Source organism: Sus scrofa, chromosome 14 (assembly GCF_000003025.6).
Source record: "Sus scrofa isolate TJ Tabasco breed Duroc chromosome 14, Sscrofa11.1, whole genome shotgun sequence".
Taxonomy (NCBI): domain Eukaryota; kingdom Metazoa; phylum Chordata; class Mammalia; order Artiodactyla; family Suidae; genus Sus; species Sus scrofa.
The window spans coordinates 309,334-316,885 of NC_010456.5; positions in this window are offsets into that span (position 1 = coordinate 309,334).

A 7,552-nucleotide genomic window follows, 5' to 3' on the forward strand; every position below is an offset into this window, starting at 1 on the left:
CCCCAAATGGAAATACTGCAAATTACCATCAACCATTGAATGGGTAAACAGCTTGGAATATCCATAAAATGGAACACTACTCAGACAGGAAGAAGAATGGAGTGGTGCATGCTACCACTTGGATGAAGCTCAAAACTTAAAATGGAAGAAGCCAGATGCTAAATACCACATATTCCTTTTTTTTTTTTTTTTTTTTTTTGTCTTTTCTATGGCCACACTCATGGCATATGGAGGTTCCCAGGCTTGGGGTCTAATCGGAGCTGTAGCCGCTGGCCTACGCCAGAGCCACAGCAATGTCAGATTTGAGCCGCGTCTGCGACCTACACCACACCTCACGGCAATGCCGGATCCTCAACCCGCTGAGCAAGGCCAGGGATTGAACCTGCAACCTTATGGTTCCTACGCGAATTTGTTAACCCGACTGCGCCACGATGGGAACTCCTCCATATATTGCATTTAGATGAGGAAAAACCACAGATAGGAAGTAGCTTACTAGTTGCTGGGGGCTGGGGCTAGGAAAGGAAGCCCCCTGCCAGTGGATACCAGGAGTCCTTTTGGGTTGAGGGGACTGTTTAAAATTATTGTGGTGATTGCACAGCCATATACTAAATAAAAATAGTTCACTTAAAATAAGTGATTTGATGATGCATAGGTAATTTGTATCTCAAGTAAAGCTTTTAGAAGATTCCTGAAATGAGATGTGAATTCGACAAAGAGAAGAATTGGGGAGGGAGAGTTTGTGGTTCTGCCTGAGAATTTGTTTCTGATGACTTCGAGGGTGATGCTTTGGTATCCAGTCTGAAGACAAGACACTAGACCAAAAGCATGAGTTTTCAGCATGGGACGTGCATCCGGGTGAAGTAGACTGTCAAGGGAGTTGTGATTGCCAGGAGTGCCATGTGCCTTTCTCCTCTGGGTCAAACGCTGGGGAGCAGCATCAAGAGCCAGCATCGGAGTTCCCGTCGTGGCACAGTGGTTAACGAATCCGACTAGGAACCATGAGGTTGCGGGTTCGGTCCCTGCCCTTGCTCAGTGGGTTAACGATCCGGCGTTGCTGTGAGCTGTGGTGTAGGTTGCAGACGCGGCTCGGATCCCGCGTTGCTGTGGCTCTGGCGTAGGCCGGTGGCTACAGCTCCGATTCGACCCCTAGCCTGGGAACCTCCATATGCCGCAGGAGCGGCCCAAGAAATAGCAACAACAACAAAAAAAGACAAAAAAAAAAAAAAAAAAAAAAGAGCCAGCATCATTGAAAAACCAAAGGTTTCAGTTCCCGTCGTGGCGCAGTGGAAACAAATCTGACTAGGAACCACGAGGATGCAGGCTCAATCCCTGGCCTCACTCTGAGTTAAGGATCTGACATTGCTGTGAGGTGTGGTGTAGGTCTCAGACACGGCTTGGATCTGGCATTGCTGTGACTGTGGTGTAGGCAGGCAGCTACAGCTCTGATTCAACCCCTAGCCTGGGAATCTCTCTATGCCACGGGAGTGGCCTTAAAAACAAACAACACTAAAGGTTTCTCTGTTGGGGAAAATAACTGGGGGAAACCAGAACGTCATTGTCACAAATGGACTCTCTTGTTGAAAACCTGAGAGGAAGGCAAGAAAACCAGAGAAAAATCTACAAGTACTTGCAAAGCTGGGCAGCTTGGGCCCCTGGCTGCTGAGTTGTGCTTTGGGACACTGATTGCATGTGGCCTGTGGGCACCACTGGGGCAGCAGTGGTTGGTGAGCAAGACAGTGCTGTGAGGCCTGCAGGTTGACCAGTAACTAAAGGAAGCACCTGGGATGCCAGGTGGCTCTTTCTGATGCTGACAGTGTGATTCTCCAGAGACCAAGGGTGGGGGGCGGGCTTAGTCCAAAAGGGGGGTTAGGCCCCTGCTGGAAGAGTTGGCCAGAAGGGAGTGTGAATAGCTCAAAAAACAAAACAAAAAAAATTGGACTACCAAAAGCAAAAACAGCTGAAATGAATGAAACCTTATACACTTAAAGTCACTCCCAGGAGTTCCCGTCGTGGTACAGCAGAAATGAATCCAACTAGGAACCACAAGGTTGCGGGTTTGATCCCTGGCCTTGCCCAGTGGGTTGGGGATCCGGTATTGCCGTGAGCTGTGGTGTAGGTTGCAGATTCGACTCAGATCTGGCATTGCTGTGGCTGTGGTGTAGGCCAGCAGCTGTAGCTCTGATTCAACCCCTAGCCTGGAAACCTCCATATGCCATGGGTGCGGCCCTAAAAAATAAAATTAATAAAATAAATAAAATAAAATAATAAAATAAAAATACTCCCAATAGCTCTTTACCTGAACTACTCGAACTACTCTGCTTTAGGCTAGTTTGGCTGAAAATTAAACGAGTGCTGGGGGAGGCACTAAGCATGTCTTCAGAAAGTGAAGGCAGATAGACAGGTGGACCCAGGTCACTCAGCGGCTGATTCAGAGGCCATTTGGGGATAGAACGGAAACTTGTGCTTGTGCAGGCCTGTGTGCATGTGCTTTGGAATGCTGTGATGGCTGGAGGTGTCAGAGCACACAGACGGCAGTACAAGGGACAGGAGAGTGTGAGTCACGTGTACATTGGTGGTCCTGTGGGGTTCTGTTAGGTGCATTTTTTTTTTTCTGTCTTTTTGCCATTTCTTGGGTCGCTCCCGCGGCATATGGAGGTTCCCAGGCTAGGGGTCCAATCAGAGCTGTAGCTGCCAGCCTACACCAGAGCCACAGCAACGCGGGATCCGAGCTGCGTCTGCGACCTACACCACAGCTCACAGCAACGCTGGATCGTAAACCCACTGAGCAAGGGCAGGGACCGAACCCACAACCTCATGGTTCCTAGTCGTATTCATTAACCACTGTGCCACGATGGGAACTCCAGGTGCATTTTTTTTTTTTTTTAAGAAAAATTAGCTATGGAGGCAATCCTTACAAGTCAGCCCAACATGAGGGCAGATGTATGTGGGAAGATGTCTCATCGAAGTCCTGCAGGGGCTGGTCAGTGGGCGCCGTCTTTCCCCAGCAGAACGTATGAGGCTCAGCGCCTTTCCGCGGTGCTGCGGCAAACGCAGACACTGATGACAGAGGAAAGCAAAGACGACGTCTAACACTTTCCTGCCTCAGGCACTTGGACTTTGAAGGAGAACAGATAAAACCCTTGAGAGGGAAAAGATCATTTGCGGACCAGAGTACCAAAAGCTGGGAGTTCCTGCTGGAAGCTCTTTGAGATAATAATTTGGGAGGAGCTCCCACTATGGCACAGTGGGTTAAGGATCTGGTTTATCTCTGTGGAGGTGCTGGTGCTATCCCCAGCCCAGCACAGGGGGTTAAGGAGCTGGCATTGCTACAGATGTGGCATAGCTTATAGCTCCAGCTCAGATTCACTCCCTGGCCAGGGAACTTCTATATGCTGTGTGCAGCCAAAAAAGGGAAAAAAAAAAAAAAAAAAAGGTTGTGAGGACTTCATGTCTCTTTTATTAGATGGAGTTCCTTGCTAGAGAGATTGCCTTGCTTTTGTTGCATTCTTGTTTCCTAATGACATCCATGTGTGTCACAGTATGGGTACGAGGTTTCTGCATGTCAGTTTCCAATTTCTGTCATTGCAAGAGGATTTCCCCTCCAAAGTCATAACTGGGAACACCTCGCTGTTCCCCTTGGGCATTTTGCATGTCCTTTGCAAGCTGCCCTAGCTGTCCTGGTGTTTCCATGGCCTGGCCATTGTATTCACAGGTTAGCAGTCAGCCAGTGCCAGCCCCGTCCTTGACCCCGTGAACAGTGACCACCAGTACCCCGTCCCCTTTCAGGCTTGGATGTGTTTGTTCCTTCAAGAGCCAGGCTAGAAGGACAGCTGGGTCTAGATGCAAAGAGAAGTACCTTCTGGGTTTTGATGGGACTCCCTCTCCATTCTCACTCGGCCATGTTTACTCTGGAGAGAAATTCAAGGTCATGCCAACTACATTTTGGCCATGAGAACTTTGTTTCCCTGGTGTGTTCTATGTATTGGAGAATCTGTAGTGTCTCATGCCCTGAAAAGAATGCCTCCACTGTCATGAAGACGGAATGTTCGTGCACAACGTTAGAGCCTAAGATTTTGAGGCAAAGGGAAAACCAGGCCACGCCCACCTCTGCTTGTGGCAGCCGAAGCCATGGCCTGTGCTTCTCTTTATGCCCCATGTCTCAGAAGCATCAGGGTGGTGGCCATTTCAAGCTGCTTTGATTTATTTCATATCTGTGCAGATGTATTTATCTTGCTGAATATCAGCAATAATATCTAAATTATAGTTCAAAAGAGAAAAACCAAATATTTGTCCTAGGTGATAACGTTACTCCTTATTTTGGAAAAACTGGTCACAACAATAATGAATTAATGTCACAGTGCCTCCTCCATCCCTCTCACGCTCTAGGGCCCACAGCCATGCCTCCTCTAAAAGTGGCTCCCCTGCTCCCAGTGACTTTGTAGTAATTTGAGACTGCCTTTTAAAATCCACACTTGATAATTGATCCTTAAGAAGTATTAGAAATATGATTGGGGAGTTCCCGTCGTGGCGCAGTGGTTAACGAATCCGACTAGGAACCATGAGGTTCGGTCCCTGCCCTTGCTCAGTGGGTTAAGGATCCAGCGTTGCCGTGAGCTGTGGTGTAGGTTGCAGACTCGGCTCGGATCCCGCGTTGCAGTGGCTCTGGTGTAGGCTGGTGGCTACAGCTCCGATTGGACCCCTAGCCTGGGAACCTCCATATGCCGCAGGAGCGGCCCAAAGAAATAGCAAAAAAAAAAAAAAAAAAAAAAAAGACAAAAAAAAAAAAAGAAATATGATTGGTTGTTGCTATAAAGAAATGAGATTTACCAGCGCATCTTTGAATGAAAGTCTTTAAAGATTGAAGGGTGGTTTGGATATGTAGATGGGGGACCTTGAAGAGAAGCTTCCAACCCTTGGCTTGGGGGTGACTCCTTTGGAGAGATGTCTCGGCATGGGCGTGCAGAGGTAGGACCCTTAGTTGTCACTTAACCCCTGCCTTGTCTGCTGATGGCTACCCACACGACAGTGAGCGATAAACCTTTCCAAGTGAGTAACAAGTCAACTCTGACCTAACCAGGGTAAAGCAGCTCTGGGTTTGGATTTTAAAAGAATATCTTGGAAGAAGCCAAGATGGAGAGAAGTTCTGGGCAGGACAGGAGCGTTGCAAGCATTTCAGTCAAACTTCCTTAGTCCTTTAACAGAGCAAATATATCTTACTAACATCTGACAAAATAAGGACCCCAGGGAGAACCACATATGAGTCTGTATGAAGGCACTTTGGCAGAACTCAAGCCCTTGGTGCTCTAGACTCTCTCCCCAAAATTCCTGCTAAATCCTGGTGCCCAGCATGATGGTGCTATAAAGTAGGATTTGGGGTGAGAGGTCATAAGGGTGGAGCCCCAGATGGGGTTGGTGCCCCTATAAAAGAGACCCCCTTCATAGTCCCTTTGCCCCTTCCTCCAAGTGATGGTGAGAAGCAGTAAGTCATCCGTCTATGAACCAGGAAGCAGGCCCTCACCAACTTGCCAGTGCAGGTTGATCTTGATCTTAACAGCATCCAGAAATGTGAGAAGCAGATTTCTTGTTTATCAGGCACCCAGGGTTTGGTATTCTGTTACAGCAGCTTGATTGGACTAAGAGCAATAGCTGAGATTATCAAGCAGTAGAACATCAGGGGTGTGTGTGTGTGTGCAATGGGAACTTGGTTGCTTTGTGTGTGTGTGTGTGTGTGTGTGTGTGTGTGTGTGTGTGTGTGTGTGTGTGTGTTTCACATAGAAGATATAAAATCCTTACAATAACCTCTTCTGAAGGTTAGGTGGTATCACTCCCATTTTACAGATGAGGCCATCTGAGGGTCTTTAGAATCAGACCCGTGCTATAGAAAGCTTAGCTTGCATGGAGCATCTAAGACAAGGCTATCCAGTAGAACCTTCTGGGATGAGGAACATGGTCTGTCTGTGCCACCCAGTGCTGCACGTGGCTTCTGAGCACCCAAAATGTGGTTTGGGGGCTGAGGAACTGAACTTTTGACTTCACTGTACTATATACAGCCATGCGTGGCCCGAGGCTGCTGGGGTTGGATGGTGCAGGTGAGGCCCTGGGATAATGTGACATGAGTGGTTGTGTTCTCTGCTGGCTGTGGGGTGAGAACGCTGAACGCTAACCACTTGATGTGGGTCCCCAGAACTTTGTCCCTTTGGAGAAAGAGTTCGCATAGAGACAGAGTAGTGAGGCAAATAAGCGTTTATTAAGAGAGAAGATGGGGGAGTTCCTGTCGTGGTGCAGCGGCAATGAATCCGACTAGAAACCATGAGGTTCCAGGTTTGATCCCTGGCCTCACTCAGTGGGTTAAGGATCTGGTGTTGCCGTGAGCTGTGGTGTCACAGACGTGGCTTGGATCTGGCATTGCTGTGGTGTAGGCCAGCAGCAATAGCTTCGATTAGACCCTTAGCCTGGGAACCTCCATATGCCGCAGATGCGGCCCTAAAAAGACAAAAAGACAAAAAGACAAAAAAAAAAAAGAGAGAGAGAGAGAGAAGATAGATGTGGAGAAGGCACAGGCAGGCTCCCAGTGGGCAGCAGGTGTAGAGAGAGAGACAGAAAGAGCAAGAGAGGAAGAGAGCCATATGTGCTTTGGAGGTTGTTTAAATCATTCCTCTGGGGGCAGCCCTTCTGGGCTTCCTCTGGCCAGTCATCCTGCTTGTCTGGCCGTGGCCTGACTCAGGGCCCTGCCCTCGGGATGGATTCTAGCACAGGGGTCTCTGGGACGTTGACCGGATGTACTGTGGTCTGGTGCCCCTCCTTCCTCTGACCCAGAGGAATCTGTCTGCGTGTGTGTAGTTCCGAAGGTCTCCTTGACCTCAAGAAAGAGAAATAGAAGGCCTCTTTTATCCAAGCAGGATGCAGCTTTTATCTTGAGGTTATCTGCCCACAGGGAACAGATTACAGTTGCTCAGCCTGGACCCAGTCTGTCTCCTGCCTCAGTGGTCCATCTCATTGCTGTTCTGTAAATTGCACAGGTAAGCAATGTGTGTTCATTGGTATGTAAAACGTGGGTATCTGCCTCCTTCCTGTTTCTCCTGGTAAGTTCAGTGTGACTTTTCCAGTAGCTTTAGTTCAGGTGTGAAGGGCCCTTGACTGGTGAGCTGTGAGAGCCTCAGCTTCTGCCCTTGAGCGAGCAGGGACCCTGTGCAGGGACCGCAGGAGATGGTCCCTGAACACCAGCCCCTAGGCAGAGGCAGCACATTCTCACCGCCTAGAGAGTGGGAGCAACTCAGCTCAGGGGTTCCCCCAGGTCCTCTCTGCCCAGCAGCTTTGCCTCAGAGGACCGTGAGCGCTGAGACTCCCAAGGCCAAGCACCAGCCCCATCTTGAGGAATGGTCCCTTTAGAACCACTCTTTCCCCATCTTTCTTCTGGGGCCAGACTGAGTGAAGTCCTCCTAGTGGAGAGGGCAGCTGTGCGCAGTGGGGCTTCATGGTTCTCTTAGAAACTGTGCAGCTGGCCCATCAGACCCAGATCAAGCAAACAGAAAACAGAAACAGGGTCCTAGAG